Raw genomic sequence first — 18,837 nt, 5'->3', positions numbered from 1 at the left:
TCTTTATGATTTTTCATGTATACAATTTCTTTTTATTTTATATTTTTATTTATAATTTATTACAATTTATTCACTTTGTAGCCCCACTGCAGCCACCTTTCTCATCTTGTCCCAGTCCCATCCTTCCTCCCTCTTCTCCCCCCCCCCCCCGCACCCTTCCCCTAGTGCACTGATAGGAGAGGTCCTCCTCCCCTACTATCTAACCCTAACCTATCAGGTTTCATCAGGACTGGCTGCATTGTCTTCCTCTGTGCCCTGGCAAGGCTGCACCCCCAAGGGGGAGGTGATATATAGAGCCTGCCACGAAGTTCATGTCGGAGACAACCCCTGCTCCCTTGTTAAGAAACCCATTTGGAGACTGAGTCTATGGGCTACATCTGAGCAAAAAAATGTAAAAGAAATTATGAAGATATTAATATTCAATATTTAGCCTAAAACTAGTTTCCTGTCAGAGAAAACAGAAGATTTGATACCTGTGTTTAAAAATTGCCAAAAGTTGTTAATAAATTGATAATTTCACATTTCTCTAGGAATCCCTGAAATGCTCAGAGAGGATCTGTTCTACCTAGTAGCACAAAGTCACAACAGCATTCTGCTCAAACAATAACAAAGGGTAGAATTCCCATCAGATCAGCTAATGGTGGCACAATTCTTCCAACAACTCATTAATCACAATAAAAGAAGAATATAGAAGAAGCTAAATGTTAACGTTGTTTCAAAAGGGGTAGTCAGCAAGGTTTTTATCATTCACATACACAGTGGTTTCTTTGTTCAACTAGGTTTTAATCACACATGCGTTCAGTTCTGTCTTCATGTTTTGTTATGTGACACAAGGGTACCTCACAAAAGTAGAATAACCCAGCTTGAGAGAGAGAGAGCTTCAACAGAAACAACTAAGAAAGAAATATCAATATCATATGCAGAAAGGAAGAACACAATAGTAATAAATCTAAAATAAATTCATCAATTGTAAGCATATTGTATGAGATCATTTAAAACCTAATTATAAACTACTTATAAAAGGAAAAACAAAGTAACATGACAAATTTTCTGTGAACATGGTTGAACTGAGTAGCAAAACTTGACAGTAAGCAAACATTCTATTGTTGGTATAAGTCATAAGAGAATTTAAATCAAAAATATGACCTAGATAAAAGAAAAAAATTAATATCAATATTTATGTCAAAGAGTTTAACACAACTCATAGAATCTTCCCAATCTACAGAAAATTCATAACATTACAGATATATAAAACATCATGGATGAAGAATTTTCCTTTGATCCCTGTGCCTAAATGATAGCTTTCCCCTTTCTAATGCAGACTGAATATTTCTAAAACAAAACAAAAATTGAAAGTCTATATTTTGTGTCTTGCTGAGTTTTTTTTTTGTAAATTTATTTATTATCACAATTCATTCATTTATCACATTCACTTTGTATCTCAGCTGATTTTAATTGGCTTGTTTGTTTGTTTGTTTAAAAATATCTCAATGCATTTCCTCGATGACTAAAGATGTTGAGCATTTTATCTTTCTTTTTTCTCACATTAGCATATTCTTCCACTGTCTCCAGGGATCTTTTTATTACAATTTATTCACTTTGTATGCTGGCTACAGCTTGCTCCCTAGTCTTCTCCCAGTCCCACCCTTCCTCCCTCTTCCCCTATGTCCCTTTCCTAGTCCACCTATAGAGGAGGTCCTCCTCCCCTTCTATCTGACCCTAGCCTATCTGGTCTCATCAGGAATAGCTGCATCTTCTTCCTCTGTGGCCTGGCAAGGCTGCACCTCACAGGGAGAGATGATCAAAGAGCCTGCCACTGAGTTCATGTCAGAGAAAACCCCTGTTCCCCTTATTAGGAAACCACTTGGAAACTGAACTGCCATGGGTTACATTTGTGCAGGGGTCTAGGTCCTTTCCATGGATGGTCCTTGGTTAGATAATTTCTTTAAGGGTTTCTCTGTCATTCGATAGTCTTCAGAACTCTCTATATAGCTCTATACCCAATTTAAAAAATTGATTATTTGGTTTGTTGGTGCTTAATTTCTTAAGTTCTTTATATAGTCTGTATATTAGCCTCCTATCAGATGTGGGGTTGGTGAAGTTCTTTCCCTGTGGTTTTGTTCTGTTCGCAGTCTCCTTTCTTTTACAGAAACTGTTCAGTTTCATGAGATCCCATTTATTGATTGTTGATCTTAGAGCCTGTGCTGTTGGTATTCTGTCAAGGAAATTGTCTCCTGTGCCAGTGAGGCCAAGGCTCTTCCCCACTTTTTCTTCTAACAGATTTAGTGTATCTGCCTTTATGTTGAGGTCTTGCATCCACTTGTACTTTAGTTTTGTGTAGAGTGCTAAATATGAAAATATTTTCATTTTTCTGCATGTGAGATTCCACCATAGACCCATCAGAATGGCTAAAATAAAAAACTCAGGTGAAAACACATGCTGGAATTGTCCACCATTGTTGGTGGAAATGTAAACTTGAACAACCACTTTGAAAATCAATCTGGGGTTTTCTCAGAAAATTAGGACTATTGCTACCTTGAGATCCAGCTATACCATTCCTGGGCATATATCTGAAAAATGCTCAACCAATACTACAAGGACATTTGCTCAACTATGTTTATAGCAGCATTATTAGTAATAGCAGAAGCTGGAAACAACCCAGATGTCCTTCACCTGAAAAATAGATGTGCTACATATACACAATGAAATATTACTCAGCACTTAAAAAAAATCATGAAATTTGCAGGAAAATGGATGGAACTGGAAGAAATCATCCTGAATGAATTAATCCAGAAGTAGAAAGACACACATGGTATACACTCACTTATAAGTGGATATTAGGTATATAATATAGAATAAACACACTAAATCTATAGTCCTAAGGAAGCTAAACAACAAGGAGGACCCTAGGGAAGAGGCTTAATCCTCATTCAGAATTGTAAACAGGATAGACATGGAAAGTGGAAGAAGACGGGATAGGACAGGAGCCGACCATAGAGGGCCTCTGAAAGACTCTACCCAGAAGACTAGTAAAGCAACTGCTAACACTTATGGGCAAATTTTGGGTAGAGTGAAATAAATGTTATGGAAGAAAAGGAGATAGCAAGACCAGGAGTGGACAGAAGCTCCACAAGGAGACTAACAAAGCCAAAAATTATGAGCCCCAAGGAGCTGCAGAGACTGATAAATTAACAAAGGACCATGCATGGAGAGGATCTGGACCCCTGCTCAGATATAGTCCATGGGCATCTCAGTATGCATGAGGTCCCTTTCCTGTTTTTTTTTTTTTTTTTTTTTTTTTTGTTTTTTTTTTTTTTTTTTTTTTTTCTATCACTTACCCCTGGCAGGGTGGCCTTACTAGGTTACAGACAAAGAGTATCCAGGCAGTCCTGATGAAACCTGATAGAGCAGGGTCAGATAGTAGGGGAGGGGGACCTCTCTTATCAGTGGAGAAGAGGAGGGGTATAGGAAGGAAGTGGGAAGGGGTGGGACAAGGATGATGAGGGAGGGGGCTACAGTTGGGATACAAAGTGAATAAATGCACTAAATAACATTAATATTAATATTAATAATACTCTTTAAAAAGCAGTGTCTCAATGCTCTGGATGCCCTCTCTAGGATCTCCTAGAGTTACGTGGAATCTGTGACCAGTAGAATGTGGTACCTAGTGAGGAAACATTCTAAGCTTCTCATGTGGAAATATAAGCAGCAGGGGTTGATGAAACTGCTAGGGAACTTAGATTCTAATCCTCAGCACTTAAAAAGTCACATGTATGAAACCAGGCATGACACCATAGATCTTTAATCCCAGCACACAGAAACAGAGTCATATGGCTATCTGATATCAAAGCCAGATTAGTAAACATAGTGAGTTCCAGGCCAACTAAGACTGCATTGTAAGACTCTGTCTCAACTAAATAAATAAATAAATAAATAAGGAAACAAAAGTCATGCATGATCACACCTGTGTGTTTAATCCCAGTTCTGTGGAGGACAAAAAAGGATCTTTGGGACTTGCTGAGCTGCAGCCTATATTCAGATTCCTTGAAAGATTGTACCTCAAGGAAATAAAACAAAAATGGTAGGGCAAAACACACAGCATCACTCTCGGGCCTCTGCTTGTGTGCCAGCATGTACACATACGTACACACGTACACATACACCACACTTAACACACACATATGTACTTACATACTCACACACTTCACAGCACACACAGACATCACACACACACACACCATGCACACCAAACACACAATGAAAAGAGAAAAATAATTCCTTTAAGACTGGTTTTCCCATCTTCTCTCCTAATGATGGGTTATTGCTTTATAGGGATATCTTAGAATAGTGGGGTGATTGTTGTTTGGAGCATGTAATTTGAATGTCCTGTCATTTAAAAAGAAACGTTTATTTTAATAATCTTTTGAAACATTATAGCTGGCACTAACATGTATCATACAGGTTAAAAAGAAAGTTGCAACATATTCTGCAGCATTAGTATGAAGAACAATCATTCAGGCAATGGGCAATGCAGTTAACCACAGAGAATTTTAAAATGCCATGGAAACTCAAACTCTTATTTTTAACTAATTTATGGATAAAGATAAAATTACAAGTCAAATTATTAGGTGTTTAAAACTAAGCAAGTGGAAACATCACCTCATCTCTTCTGAAGAACAGCTAAAACACTGATGCACTGTGCATAGAATGCACTGAAGACTGTAACATTCTAACATTCATATATCAGAACAAGAACGCTCAAATTTATTTACCAGGATGTTGAAGTTAAAGCAAGCAGAAATAGGAAAAATTAAATGTAACACACAAAGAGAGAAAATAAGATTTTACATCAGAGACCATAAAGCAGTAAATACAGATAATTAAAACCAACTGCTAATAAAATTTCTGCATCCAATTTCTTTTAAAGAAAATAGTTTTTAAGAGACAGGAAATGAAAAGGCACAAAACTGGACATGTTTTTGTTTTTACCCTAAGAAAACTAAGTTGGAGCGGGCAAAAATGGCTCAGCAGGTCAAGACACTTGATGCCTAGGCTGACTACGTGAACTTGATTTCCCAGATATAACACAGTGGAAGGAGAAAACTGACTCTTTCAAGATGTCATCTGACTTCAAGTTGCACTCCGTAACACATGTGGATAATCATACATGGACATACACACACATATCCATGAGCCCGTATCCACTCATACACACACACTACACATTATATTATTTTATATAAAATGAATTATCTTAAATAATTAAAATATTTGAAAATTTGTTTAAAAGAGGTATTTTTAATGAAAGAACACATTTCCAGTAGTGGCATAGGAAAATAAATGAAAAACATGACAAAAATATTTAAAGAACTCTTGACTGCTATAAATACTTTTTAAAATACATGCTTTAGAAAAGTCCTACAATACAACACAATGACTTTGATTTTATTTAAAGGATAAAAGATACTTTCTTCCACAATTGTCTTAATTTGTCATTTGTATACTTAACTACAAAATATAGAAGTGCAAAACAATTTAATTGAAAGAGTACAGGCATAGTTTCAAAACAGCAAGTGTAGAATTTTGACTGGCAATATGACAAAAGCAACATGCATTCAGTGTTTAGACTTTTGAATTAAATTTTTATTTTTTATATTAATTATGGTTTATTTACTTTGTATCCTAGCTATATCCCCCTTCCTCATTCCCTCTCAATCCCACCCTCCCTCCCTTATCTCCTCCCTGCCCCTCTCTAAGCCCACCCTCCCCTTCCACCTGACCCTAGCTTATCGGGTCTCTTCAGGACTGGCTGCAATGTTCTCCTGCAATGTGGCCTAGCAAGGCTGCTCCTCCCTCGGGGTGGCAGGGAGGTCAAAGAGCCAGCCACTGAGTTCATGTCAGAGACAGCTACTATTCCCCTTACTAGGAAACCCACTTGGAGACTGAGGATCCATTGGCTACATCTGTGCAGGGGTTCTAGGTTATCTCCATGCATGGTCCTTATTTGGAGTATCAGTCTCATAAAACACCCCTGTGTCCAGATATATTTGATCCTTGTGGAGCTCCTGTCTTCTCCAGGTCTTACTAACTCTGCCTTCTTTCATATGATTCCCTGCACTCTGCCCAAGGTTTGGTTATGAGTCTCAGCATCTGCTTTGATATACTGCTAGGTAGAGTCTTTCAGAGGCCCTCTGTGGTAGGCTCCTGTCCTGTTACTTGTTTTCTCCTACTTCCAATGCTCATCCCATTTGTCTTTCTAAGTGAGGATTGATCATCTTACCCAGGGTCCTCCTACTTGTTTAGCTGGAACAATGGGTACAGAAATTGTGGTATATTTACACAGTTGAATACTACTCGCAATTAAAAACAAGGAAATCATGAAATTTGCAGGCAAATGGTGGGATCTTGAAAAGATCATCCTGAGTGAGGTATCCTAGAAACAGAAAGATACACGTGGTATATACTCACTTATAAGTGGATACTAGACCTATAAGGTAGGGTAAACATACTAAAATCTGTGTTTTGACTATTTATATGGGATCCAAGAAGATCTAAACTAGTTAAAATACATCAAAGGCGTCAGAATAAAATTAATAACAAAGATAAAAAAAGATCTTAGATCACCAAGGAAGGGTAGAGGAATTGTGAAAGCTAATAACATAGAACGAAAGGTCTCCCTCTTTAGTAAGGCAGAACTCTTTTTTTTTTTTTTTTGTCATCCAAACTCAGTTTTAATGTGAGGCTTGCAAAAAGACTAATTAACCTTCTTTTACATATTTAGATTATAAGAACATTGACCTTCAATACTTCAAAGTCTATATATTCAAGTTTGGTTGTCATTCTGATCAGAATAATAACTTGATGTCAGTTTTAAATATTTCGACTAACTCCGAGACTTTTTTTTTTTTTCAATGCAGTTTATTCAGGAACCTTGAACAATCCTCGGACCCCAGGGAAAGCCAGCCCACAGCTTAAATAGCCTCTGGGTAGCCAACCCAGGCATGCCACGTGGGCAATGCAGATAGGTCCACCTACATGGAAGCAAGCCAGATCCTCAGCCTTAGCCAAATGTGGAATTGTACGTGACAGAGAGCACTCACCATCGGGAAGGTGGAAGGCGGAAACCAGCTCCATCTTTAAGGCGTGGCATTACGCTTTCGACCCAGAGAAGGGCATGTCTGATTGCATGCGGGTTGATGCCCCAGGTCCCGCCTCTGAGAAAAAGGTATCGGACGGGTCTGATGCTCTTTGGGTGGATGACACCTAAATGAACATCGGTACAAAGTCCCAATTTATTTCTAATATCAGAGATCAGACCTCTACTCTTGCCTGATGCGTCTAAAACAAAAAGGGGGAACTGTAGAGAGCTGCGTAAGGCAGAACTCTTAAATGGGCCGGAAAGGGGCATCCAGCAGAAGAATATGTTATTAACGTACATATAAGAACAATCTTAAAGTGCCCAGAAATGTAGCCTGCCCTGTGTAAATGCACTCCTTTGAAAGATGTTATTTAATCTCATACTCTTAATTTGTATATTACTTTTAATGTGTTTAATGTATTTTATGTGAAATGGAATTATAGCACTTTACAACTCCCTTTATTCCTAACAACTGCCCCCAGCTGGTCTGCCTAGATCCTTCTCATAACCCCCCACTCTCAAGTTGATAAGTGTATGTAAATATAACAATAAAGGTAAAGATATGAACAATATAGATATAAACAATGAAGATAAAGAGCCTATAATTTCTTTGAAAATTTAGTATTTGAGTACTGTCTTTACAACATACACCCCTCATCCTTCCAAATCCTTCTACATCCCCTTACTTCCCAAATTCATTCCCTCTTATTTTTGTTACTATATTGTTACTATTATCATATATAAATTTCTAAATTCTGCCTGCTAGTTCATTTAGTATTGCTCATGTGTATATAAGCGTTTAGGGCAGACTTCTGAGATTGGGTAAACTGTCAAGGTGCTCACCCTTAGAGAAGACTGATTATCTCTCTGTGTAACCATTAATTGTTTGTTGCTCTTTATCTATACATGGGACGTTGTGTGATATCCTCACCCACATTTCCAGGCCAATTGGCGCTGCCATTTTTCAGGTCTGGTTTAGACAACCACATTTTCGAGAGTTCATTGGTGTAGCTTCCCTTTCATATAAAGATAACACCATCACACAGTAGATGTTCTAGTCCTCTAGTTCTTACAATGGATCTCTGTCTACTTTTATGCTCTGTTCCCTGAGACTTGTGTATGGGGCTTGTGTTTTATTGATTGGAGCAAGTTACACAATAGTTAACTGTTCTCTGCATGTTGATAAGTTATGACTTTCTGTAAGGATCTCTAACAGCTGGAAAAAATAAGCTTTGTTGTTGAGGAGTGAGAGCAAATTTTATCTATAGATATAAGCGTGTGTTTATTTTAGAATGAAATCTGGAATTACAGTGATTTGGGAACAACAGTAGTAATGGTTTTCATTTGCAGCTCATGGCCTCTTCAACCGTAGGTACTAGGTATGAATATTCGGCATGAATTCCTTCTTATTAAGTAGTCAGTAATCCCAATTAGACAGCTGTTGTTTACCCCTGGGTTACAATTGCTGCTATTAAGCCTCTTGTAATATCTTGCAATTCTGGATTATTTTGTGGTTCATAGGCATTAGAGCTGGATAGGAGAGTTAGTTGCTTTTCTCCCTTAGATACTTAAAAGCCTCATCCCTGAAAACTAGCTCTCATAGTGCCAGTATGATATTTTGTTCATTTTAGATGTCTACTTTGGGTTCATTTCCCACTGAGCCATGACAATGATTTTTATAAATTTAGATTTCTTATTTCTTTGAAATTTTTTACAATGTGATCATGATCACCCATCCACTAGTCCCAAATCCACCAACACTTATTGACATGTCAAAATTCGTGCTCCTTTTTTTTTTTTTTTTTTTTTCTTTTACAAACCCATCAACTCCTATTGGTGGTGGTCATATGTTCTTAGATGTGTGGCCTTCCACTGGAGCATGGTCAACTTACCAGTGGATACAGTCTTAGAGAACATTACCTCTCCTTCTCCCAGTGGTCACCAATTCCCAGAAGCTCCTCGTCAAGGGGTAGGACTTCAGGTGTCACTCCACTTTCCATGCTTGGAAACAAAACAACTTCTCTGTTTTATTATAATTTCCTTGTTGTTCGCCGTCTGTGTCTCTTACAGTCTTTTTACTCCTTCTTCTTCTGAAATCATACTGGAGCTTAGAGGAGAGGTGGGGTATAAATGTCTTACAGGGTTGAAGATTCCACATTATTGTCTTGGTACCTTCCCTAGCTGTGAGCCCCTGCATCCTGCATCAATCATCAGCCAATAGAAGCTTCTCTGATAAGTGCTGAGTGATACTTTGATCTAAAGACTTGACAATAAATCATTAGAAGTCATTTGTAGTGTGTCCATTTGGCAAAATAATAGTTGTAGGTTTTCCCCTTCAGCCTACGACCTGACTAGCCACAGGTTTTGACCCAGCAATGTTGCCACATATGGTATTTGCCTTATGGAGGACATAAAACTAATCAAGAAGTGGCTGGTATGTCACTATTGTACCACTAAACATGCCCTGTCAAGTCAATCATTGCTATACCTCACAACGTTCAAGGCCTAGCAATATGAACGGTCATTTATCTCTTTCTGTAGCATTAATAGCAACTTCCAATACTATGAAAGTCATGACACTTCCTGTTTCACAGCACCTGGATTCCTCTATATCTTTGGTTCAAGTATTTTGTATTTTATGCAGCAAGGCCTCATTGTCACGTTGTGGAGGGTAACTAAAAACATTAAATTTTTTATTTCTGTAATAGAACCATGATCAAAAAGTAATTAAGGATAAAAAGAGTTTATGTCCCTTATATTTCCACATCAACAGTTCATCATAGAAGGGAGTTAAGGCAGGAATATAGAAAACAAATCAGAAATCATGAAAGAGTATTTCTCACTTGGGTTTTCCCTCTCCTTATTCAACCTGCTTTCTTATATCATTCAGGACCAGTTTTACAGGAGCTGATCACCCATAGATCCGCAGATCATCTAAATGTGGTCTGAGAGCTCCCACATCATTTATGAAAAAAATGCCTAGCAAACTTGCCTATAGGTCATGTTTTTCCTGATAGACAGTTTTTACCCAAACCATTCTAGCTTGTTCACATTAAAAAAATAAATAATTACGCATCACAATGAGGAATTTTCTCCAAGTCAGGAAATAGGAAGCTCATTTCAGGGACCTCATTATTCAATAATTCCAAAAGAAGTAACAAATTCCCAGCACTGGGCTTTTTACCCGTTAGGCTATGGTGTCTAGTATGGGCACTATCACTCTATTCTCTCTCTCTCTCTCTCTCTCTCTCTCTCTCTCTCTCTCTGTCTCTCTCTCTTTCGCTCTCTCCATGCACACACAGACACACACACACACACACACACACACACGGAAGTTTCTACAATAGAGGGTTTCCATATGAATATTTCAAAAGTGTTTGCTGTTATTTATCCCTAATTGTTTTCCCTCCTCTGATCTGTCCTCCAGTTGTAGATTGAATTTATTTCTTCCTGAGCCATTATACTCTTTAATTATACTTTCTATTTCCTGTCTCTTGAAATACAATTTATTCTGGTCCCTTAGTAATTTCTTGAACCTTATGGGTATTCAAAATGAAACATGCATATCTGAAGATCCAAAGCTCACATCCTTAAATGAGAGAAAACATGTGAAATCTGTCTTTCTGGGTCTGGTTTAACTCACTCAGAATGATATTTTCCAGCTCCATCCATTTATCTAGGAATTTTGTAATGAGAGTTTTTTCTGTCTGTTTCATTTTCTATAATTGATATTTACCATAAATCCAGATGATAAGCTTTGACATGGGAGGATAAGGACATTGCTGTTTGTGTTTATAATAAATATAATAAAATAAGATATCTAATTAGAATATTTATCTACTAGGAAAGGTCTTGCAATACTTCTGTTTTTCAAATGTAAAGATGATAAAATTTTAATTATTTACAGTTCTAATTTAAGCCTGATATAATGATCATAGCAAAACAATGATGTGTAAAAATATTCTTCCAATAAGCTAATGTTTAACCAAAGTCTCATTTATCACAATAAACAAACAACACAAATCATTTCATTTCTGGAGTGATTATAATTTGAGAGTTGTTTACCTGGTGTCAGATCATCAGGAAGCTAGCTTATCATCATTACTCTGGAACACACTAATACCTATGAAAGCTACTACTTTATAGTCTTGTGTTTCATCATTGATAATGAAACTCTTGAGACACCATTATATTGGGGACACCTTTTAAATAATAATTATGCAGTGTCATTTTCTTCTTTTTTATAAGACTGAGGGGAGTGGCAAGTTTTTAAGTTTTACTCGTCAAAAGCTCGTGAAAAGAATTTATTTATCTAGAGATCTTGGATGACCAAGCTATTTAAGGTACTCAAACATAACTATTGTTACATGCATATATGTATATATGCATATATATATATATATATCCATCTTGCTCAGTCTGTATGATGTTACTTGTTAGTATCTTGTCAGGGTAATTTGATATTGGGTAAGCAACTGTTGTGTTCTTCTCTAAGGCAGAAGAACGCTCCCTCTCAGCATTCCTTGGTTGCTTGAATTTGAAAGAGAGAAAGTATGGGTGGATATATGAGAAAGCTTAGTGGAAGGAAAATGAATTGTATGAATAAACTATAACCTCTCTTACATTAACAGAAGGAGACTTGCTTCTTCTCCCACTTTAGGTTAATACTTTGTCCTGTGATATCTGTGTCCTGACTTCCTCCTAAATATAATAATGGCTTTTCTCTAATTTTCTCAATCAAAGCATCCCCAAGCTGTAAAAACGTCTATCACTCCACTCCTTTATTCCAGACATTTTATAAAACATTGAGATTTTTTTTTCTTCATGCGTGCTTGGTTGCCAACTTACTAAAGCTATGTTCTTCTCACCACTCTATGGAAATTGTTTTTCAAGGTTGTAACATACTGTCAACAGTTATTTTCAAAAAATTCAATATTAAGTTTTGCCAGACTGCTGATGGTTTCCTGAGGGACCTTTCCCTCATATAATGTGCCAGGAAAATTCTGGGTTTTTTTATTTTAAATTTTTTTTATATATATTACAGTTTATTCACTTTGTATCCCAGCTGAACCCCCTCCTTCATCCCCTCTCAATCCTGCCCTCCCTCCCTATTCTTCTCTCATGGCCCTCCCCCAGTCCACTGATAGGGGAGGTCCTCCTTTCCATCTGACCCTAGTCATCAGGTCTCATCAGGACTGGCTGCATTGTCTTCCTCTATGGCCAGGTAAAGCTGTACACCCCATCTCGGGGGAGGGGGTGATCAAAGAGCTAGCCACTGAGTTCATGTCAAAGACAGTTTACTAGGGAACCCACTCAGAGACTGAGCTGCCACGGGCTACATCTGTGCAGGGGTTCTAGGTTTTCTCCATGCATGATCCTTGATAGGATTATCAGTCTCAGAAAAGACCCCTGGGCCCAGATATTTTGGTCTATACCTCTGGACACCTGATTTTTGACAAGATGCCAAAATCGTACAACAGAAAAAAGATAGCATCTTCAAGAAATGATTCTCATCTAACATTGTTTTCATGTTTTAAAGCACATTTTGGTTACTTTTTACTGTTCTTTTTCTGCTCATCTTTTTAGTATGGGGTACTAAACAACTTTCATTTGATCCATGAGCGGGTGAAAACCTCTAGTGTGATTACTGGGTTAATCACTTCTGAAACACCCGTTAAAGGAAGATTTATCACGTTGATTATTTGTGGCTGTTTGTACATGCGTGTGCGCAGACACGTGGGTGTAAAGGTGCTGTAGTAGACATAGGGAGACCAGAAGGAAACATGTAAGAGTAGGCTCTCTCTTTTCAACATATGGGTTCCTGTCGCGTGCAATCCTTCGCCGATAAGGAAGACGCGGCAACCGAAGATTTGTCCAGCAGAATCTTTATTGTAGAGCTCTTGTAGGTAGATGGAGAAGGACCTCAAGCCTTGTGAGTGCTCTGCTTAAATAGCCCGCAGGGCTACGTGCTCGTCTGTAATTGGTGCTCCGCACAATACCCAATTAGCATGTGTTCTCTGATAGGGAGAGCACTCAAATCCATATTAGCATCCTGTGGCGCATGCGCTGCTGCAAGATACAGCACTGACAAGAAGAACCAGGAAACAGGAAGCCAGCGCCATCTTGTAATGGCGAATGCGGCTCCCGACAGGTTCCTAAGGATTAACTCGGGCCATCAGGCTCATTTCTTTGTCTACTGAGTTATCTTGTGGGTCACAAACACCTTTAAGAACAGTAGATTATCTCAATATTTTTAAGCTTGGATTTCCACACCCTTCCAAGTCCTCAAACTTTGTCTCTGGTCCTACTTGTTATATCTCTCAGACAGACCGTGACAAACTCACATACTTAAGGAGTAAGCTAAATTTCTTCCTACAGACATCTTGACATCTCATAGGGCCTGTTCAAATTCAGTAGGTGTTAAGTTCCAAGAGGAGGATTATGCTGCTTGTAGTTTACGGAAGAGGTGCTTTGCTAAAAATATCCATAATGGTCTTTTCAAGAATTCCGTAGATCATTAAAAGTCATTTTGTGTAAATGATAATGTATTGTCTCAATGATTTTACATAATTTTCCTCGATAGCTCAGAATTCAAAAAGTAGAATCCCAACTTCTAAGTATTTTTCCTGGCTGGAACTGATTGTAGGGATACCATGAATTACCTGCAAGACAGAAATCTCCATGCATTCTGAACTTCTCTCCTTTAATTCATTCTAGCCATTTATTCTTCAGTTAGGATTGGGTTTTATTCTTGAGTATATTATCTACTCATTCTGGATTTGCCAGAGCGCTCCTTCTTTCTTAGCTCATAATAGTGGTCTCTCACCAATCTCTTTGAGTCCAGCTTATCCAGGAGGCAAATATGTAATTCCTTCAAAATCACCCGGTCCTGAAATACAAATTCTTATTAAACCCTTGGCTTAAGTACTCAAATTTCCTTCTTCATTCAGAAATGAGAAATGTAAACTAATTTTTACTCTTTTATACCTTAAAGTTTACCAGTATATCTGACACATAATCTCATATTTGTTCCATTTCCTTCCCATCCCTTCCTCTCTACTAGGATTTTGCTGAACATCTTACCCCAAGACATTCTTTACTGTGCTCTTCCTGCCTCAATTCTCCAACAAAGCTTTCCAGGCTTCAAAACTAGTTAACTGAATCTTTAGCAGAATACACAGGCCTGGAAATTGTAATCCTCCTGCCTCAACAATCCGTGTGGAGTAACAAGGATTACCACCAGAATCTTCATTGATGTTTTTCCATAGAATGAATTACCAAAATATTTAAGATCCTCTGTGATTCTCAAGCATCTAAACAGTCCTTTTCATAGACAGCTGCTATTACTAGTTTGCACATGACATTCCTGGATAGGAATTTAGAAAAATCAACTTTCCCAAGCCTATCTCAACAATGTTTTATTTATTTATTTATTTATTTTTATTTTTATTTTTTTATCATTAGGAAATTGATTTATTAGATCTGAAGCTGGCAAAAACATTCAGTTTAATAGCAACAGAGAAATACTCTGGGAACACATTAGAAATAAGTGCATCATGCTATTTATATAAAATTTCCATAACTATACTTCTACTTATTAATTTTTTTTCAATGCAATTTATTCAGGAACCTTGAACAATCCTCGGACCCTGGGAAAAGCCAGCCCACAGCTTTAAATAGCCTCTGGGTAGCCAACCCAGGCGTGCCACGTGGGCAATGCAGATAGGTCCACATACATGGAAGTAAGCCAGATCCCCAGCCTTAGCCAAATGTGGAATTGTTCGTGACAGAGAGCACTCACCATCAGGAAGGTGGAAGGCGGAAACCAGCTCCATCTTTAAGGCATAGCATTCCGCAGCTCTCTACAGTTCCCCATTTTTGTTTTAGACGCATCAGGCAAGAGTAGAGGTCTGATCTCTGATATTAGAAATAAATTGGGACTTTGTACCGATGTTCATTTAGGTGTCATCCACCCAAAGAGCACCAGACCCGTCCGATACCTTTTTCTCAGAGGCGGGACCTAGGACATCAACCCGCATGCAACCAGACATGCTCTTCTCTGGGTCCAAAGCGGCTGACCCTGAGTGCAGTGCTTAGCCTCGCATCCTGAGCGTAACATTTTAGCTTTTTATGGTAGCCAACCATGCTTGGGGAGACTGTCCTGCTTCAATGGCTGTAAAGACCTGAATGATCATGGCTGCATCACACTGTTGTGAGACTCTAATCTTGCATATATACCACAGGCAAACCAAGGAGACCAGCACCAGAAGGCCTGCTAACGCTCCCATGCCCGCCCATTCCTTCAGATGATTCATGGCTGCAGCAATCCATGTTGATAATCCTGTGGCTAGTCCTGCGTCCACTCTGGTAGAATTTACTGTAACAATGTTTCCTAGAATTATGTCTCTCTTTAAACATTGTTTGAAGATTTTTTTTCTAAACACTCATATTGGTGGTTCCTTACATAGTACTATAGCAATGTCAAATTTGCATTTACTTAATAATAAATCGTTATTATATGAGTAGTAATATGTAACTCTAAAATTGTCAGAAATCTGCTTCTTAATACATGTATCAATACCTACTGTGCTTAAAGTGTCTGCCACAAAGAAAAAGAAAATTAACGCATACATCCAAAAATAAAAGCATTAATTAATGCAGTGATTTAGAAGCAAATATTCTGTGGATATTACATATTATTTTATATATTTTTATTATATGATGTTATACTTAATATATTATTCATATTTTTATATGTTTTGCACTGTTTCCACTGTAAATGATAAGGTTATTAAGACTTTAAATTTCTTGCTAGTTTGAGGGCTAGCACTATAGTGGAATGAGGGCTACCTTTCCAGTGTTTATAAATGACAAACCTTATACAGTTAGTTTTGACTTAAAGTAACTACCATGTTCTTGAATCAAGCATGCAGGCAATAAGTTCAAGGACATTTGGGGAATTCCTCAGCAACTCCCCTCATCCCTCAGTGTGATAGACATTTCCACCAATGTGTCTTCCTGTCAATTGCAGCAGAAACTTAAAGAAACCTAAACTATTTAAGAGATATGTGGATAAGCATCATTTATCTAAAGGCAAAAATTATTTTTAAAAGGCTGTAGCCTTTTAAAAGGGTACTTTCTTACTCCTGCCAGTTTTTCTATTTCTAGAAATAAAAGGGGGGAAATTAAGGAAAAAAAGAAGAGAGCCTTTATGTAGCTGCCTAATGGTGTTAAAGTACAATTGGTTTTCTTAACATCAAATGATACGAAAATAGATTTAATGTTAAACTAACAGGACAGCTGCAGTGAAAAATCACACTGATGGAAGTATCTGCAGAAGTGATGGCACTTCATCCCAGGAGTCTGTCTGCTTTGGGTTCTTGACTTCGCATCTCACGTCTGGGTCTGGGAAATCTGCAGAATGATTTTACACTTGTATGCACATCTTCCTCTTAAAGAGGAAACACACACCACTCTCTCCAATCAAAGGCACTGAAAGCAGGTAGGCACATTTGTCTTGTCTCCACTTTAGACTGTGATGGGGCTGTCTGTGAGGGATTACTCTCAAAACACTTGAAGCCATTTCCTAATGAGGCTTCATCAGTCTCCTGATGAGACGGCCCTTACTGGGTTCTGCTCAAAGCACTAATAAGTACAGGCTCTCCACAATGCAGATCCATGTGCCCCCTTTCATCCAGTCTCTTTATCTTACTAATGGTGTCACAAAGAAAAAAAAATGTTCCACTGGATTTTCAATGACTACAACACTTCCTGGTTTTATGTTTGGCCCTTTGGAAATGTGTGAATAATACTTTCAAGTCAAGAAGAATTCTTTCTGTGATTGAAAACCCCAATCCAGGCATTGAAAATAGTCCAAAGAGATTTTTTTTTAAAGGATCAAAAAGTAACAAACATGGTGTTTGCAGAGCAGTGCCTATTAAAATATACCAAATCTGGGCAAAAATATAACTATGTTTCTCTGAGAAAAATGGAAGAAAAACTAGTCATTATCGCAAAATCCTAAAAGATACCAGTGATTATTATTTACTTCAGCTTGCTTGTTGGGAGTTCTGTTTTTCCCCCCTATGGTGAGCTTGCATTTTATTTTACTGCTGCAGTGATAAGTGCTATTTTCATTGAACATTAGGGCAATAACAATGCCATGATACACATAATGTAACAATTTGTTCTGACTTGTCCGATGGACTAAATTTACTCTAATATTTATATGTAATGCAGACTTTATGAATCAGAGTCCCACCAAGTGTTTTATTAAATCTTCACCCTAGAAAATAATATTGGACTGAACATTATTTTGCCTCATAATTCTAGTGGCTCTTTTATTTTAAAGAATATTTTGATGAAATCCTCTTCATATCTTATGCAATTTTTTTCTATAGCTGTGGAAAGCTGAAATATTGACAACTTTGGCATTGTGGAAGGACTCAGGAACACAGTCCATGCCATAACTGCTATCCAGAAGACTGTGTGTGAATGGCCCCTCTGGAAAGCTGTAGCATTATGGCAGTGGGACAGCCCAGAACATCATTCTTGCATCTGCTGGTGCTGCCAGGACTGTGGGTAAGGTCATCTCAGAGCTGAACAGGATGCTCGCTGGCATGGCCTTCCATGTTCCTACCCTCAACTTGTCTGTTGTGGATTCACATGCCTAGAGAAACCTGCCAAGTATGATGACTTCAAGAAGGTGGTGAAGTAGGCGTCCGAGGGCCCACTAAAAGCTTTCTGAGCTACACTGAGGACCAGGTTGTCTACTGCATTTCAACAGTGACTCCCACTCTTCCACCTTTGATGCTGGCATTGCCCTCTAGGACAACTTTGTAAATCTCATTTCCTGGTATGACATGAATACGGCTACAGCAACAAGGTGGTGGACCTCATGGCCTAGCATGGCCTCCAAGGAGTAAGAAGCCCTGGACCACCAGTCCTAGGAAGGAAACGAAAGCAAGAAAGAGACCCTTGGCTGCTGAGCAGTCCTTGTTCCAACTCCGCCCCTGACACTGAGCATCTCCTTCACAGTTTCCATCACAGACCCCCAAGAATAGTGGGAAGAGCCCAGGAAGCCCTACTCTCTTGCATTCCATCAATAAAGCTCACTGCACCCACACAAACACACACATACACAAAAGAGCTGCAATATTATATAAAGTTCATACTTTTGAAATTTCAAACTAGGAACAATTTAAACATTATAAAAAGACAATGTGTTTGTGATTCCTCAAAAAGGCTGACATAAGTGCTCTTGATTCTGAGTCCAATTTCAATGCCGGCATTCACACTCTTGACCTGATAGAAAGCAGACCAGTGAGTAATATCTTACAACCATGCTTTAAATGTGTGTCAGTTGCTGCCCATGTTTATTCTTTGCAATAATTTCATGTTTTGCTTCTCTGTTTGTCTGTTTGTTTCTAACTTTTTAAAAATCAGATCCTATCTCTGGTCTCCGTACCACTCCAGTATGTCTATACATATTCTATATTTTAAAAACTATTGTTCAAACGATATATTATGAGGTTTATACATAATTTCAATTATTAGTATAGCTACATGAAAAAAAACAGGCTAAAGCTGTTTTTTTTTTTAATTTGCTTATCTACCTACCTACCTACTTACCAACTGTCAGAGTATCCACCCCTCCATCAGTCTTCCTTTCTATCCAATATATCTACCTATCTATCCAT

The 18,837-nt window shown here is 38.1% G+C and overlaps 1 pseudogene; it reads left to right on the top strand.

The window, feature by feature from the left end:
* Positions 1 to 17,555: 17,555 nt before the first annotated feature.
* Positions 17,556 to 18,044, top strand: LOC132646701 (glyceraldehyde-3-phosphate dehydrogenase-like; annotated as a pseudogene).
* Positions 18,045 to 18,837: the final 793 nt, after the last annotated feature.

Source organism: Meriones unguiculatus, chromosome 12 (genome assembly GCF_030254825.1).
Source record: "Meriones unguiculatus strain TT.TT164.6M chromosome 12, Bangor_MerUng_6.1, whole genome shotgun sequence".
In the NCBI taxonomy this organism is placed as follows: Eukaryota; Metazoa; Chordata; class Mammalia; order Rodentia; family Muridae; genus Meriones; species Meriones unguiculatus.
Note: the sequence above shows the minus strand (reverse complement) of the source record. Positions and strands in the feature narration are given on the sequence as shown.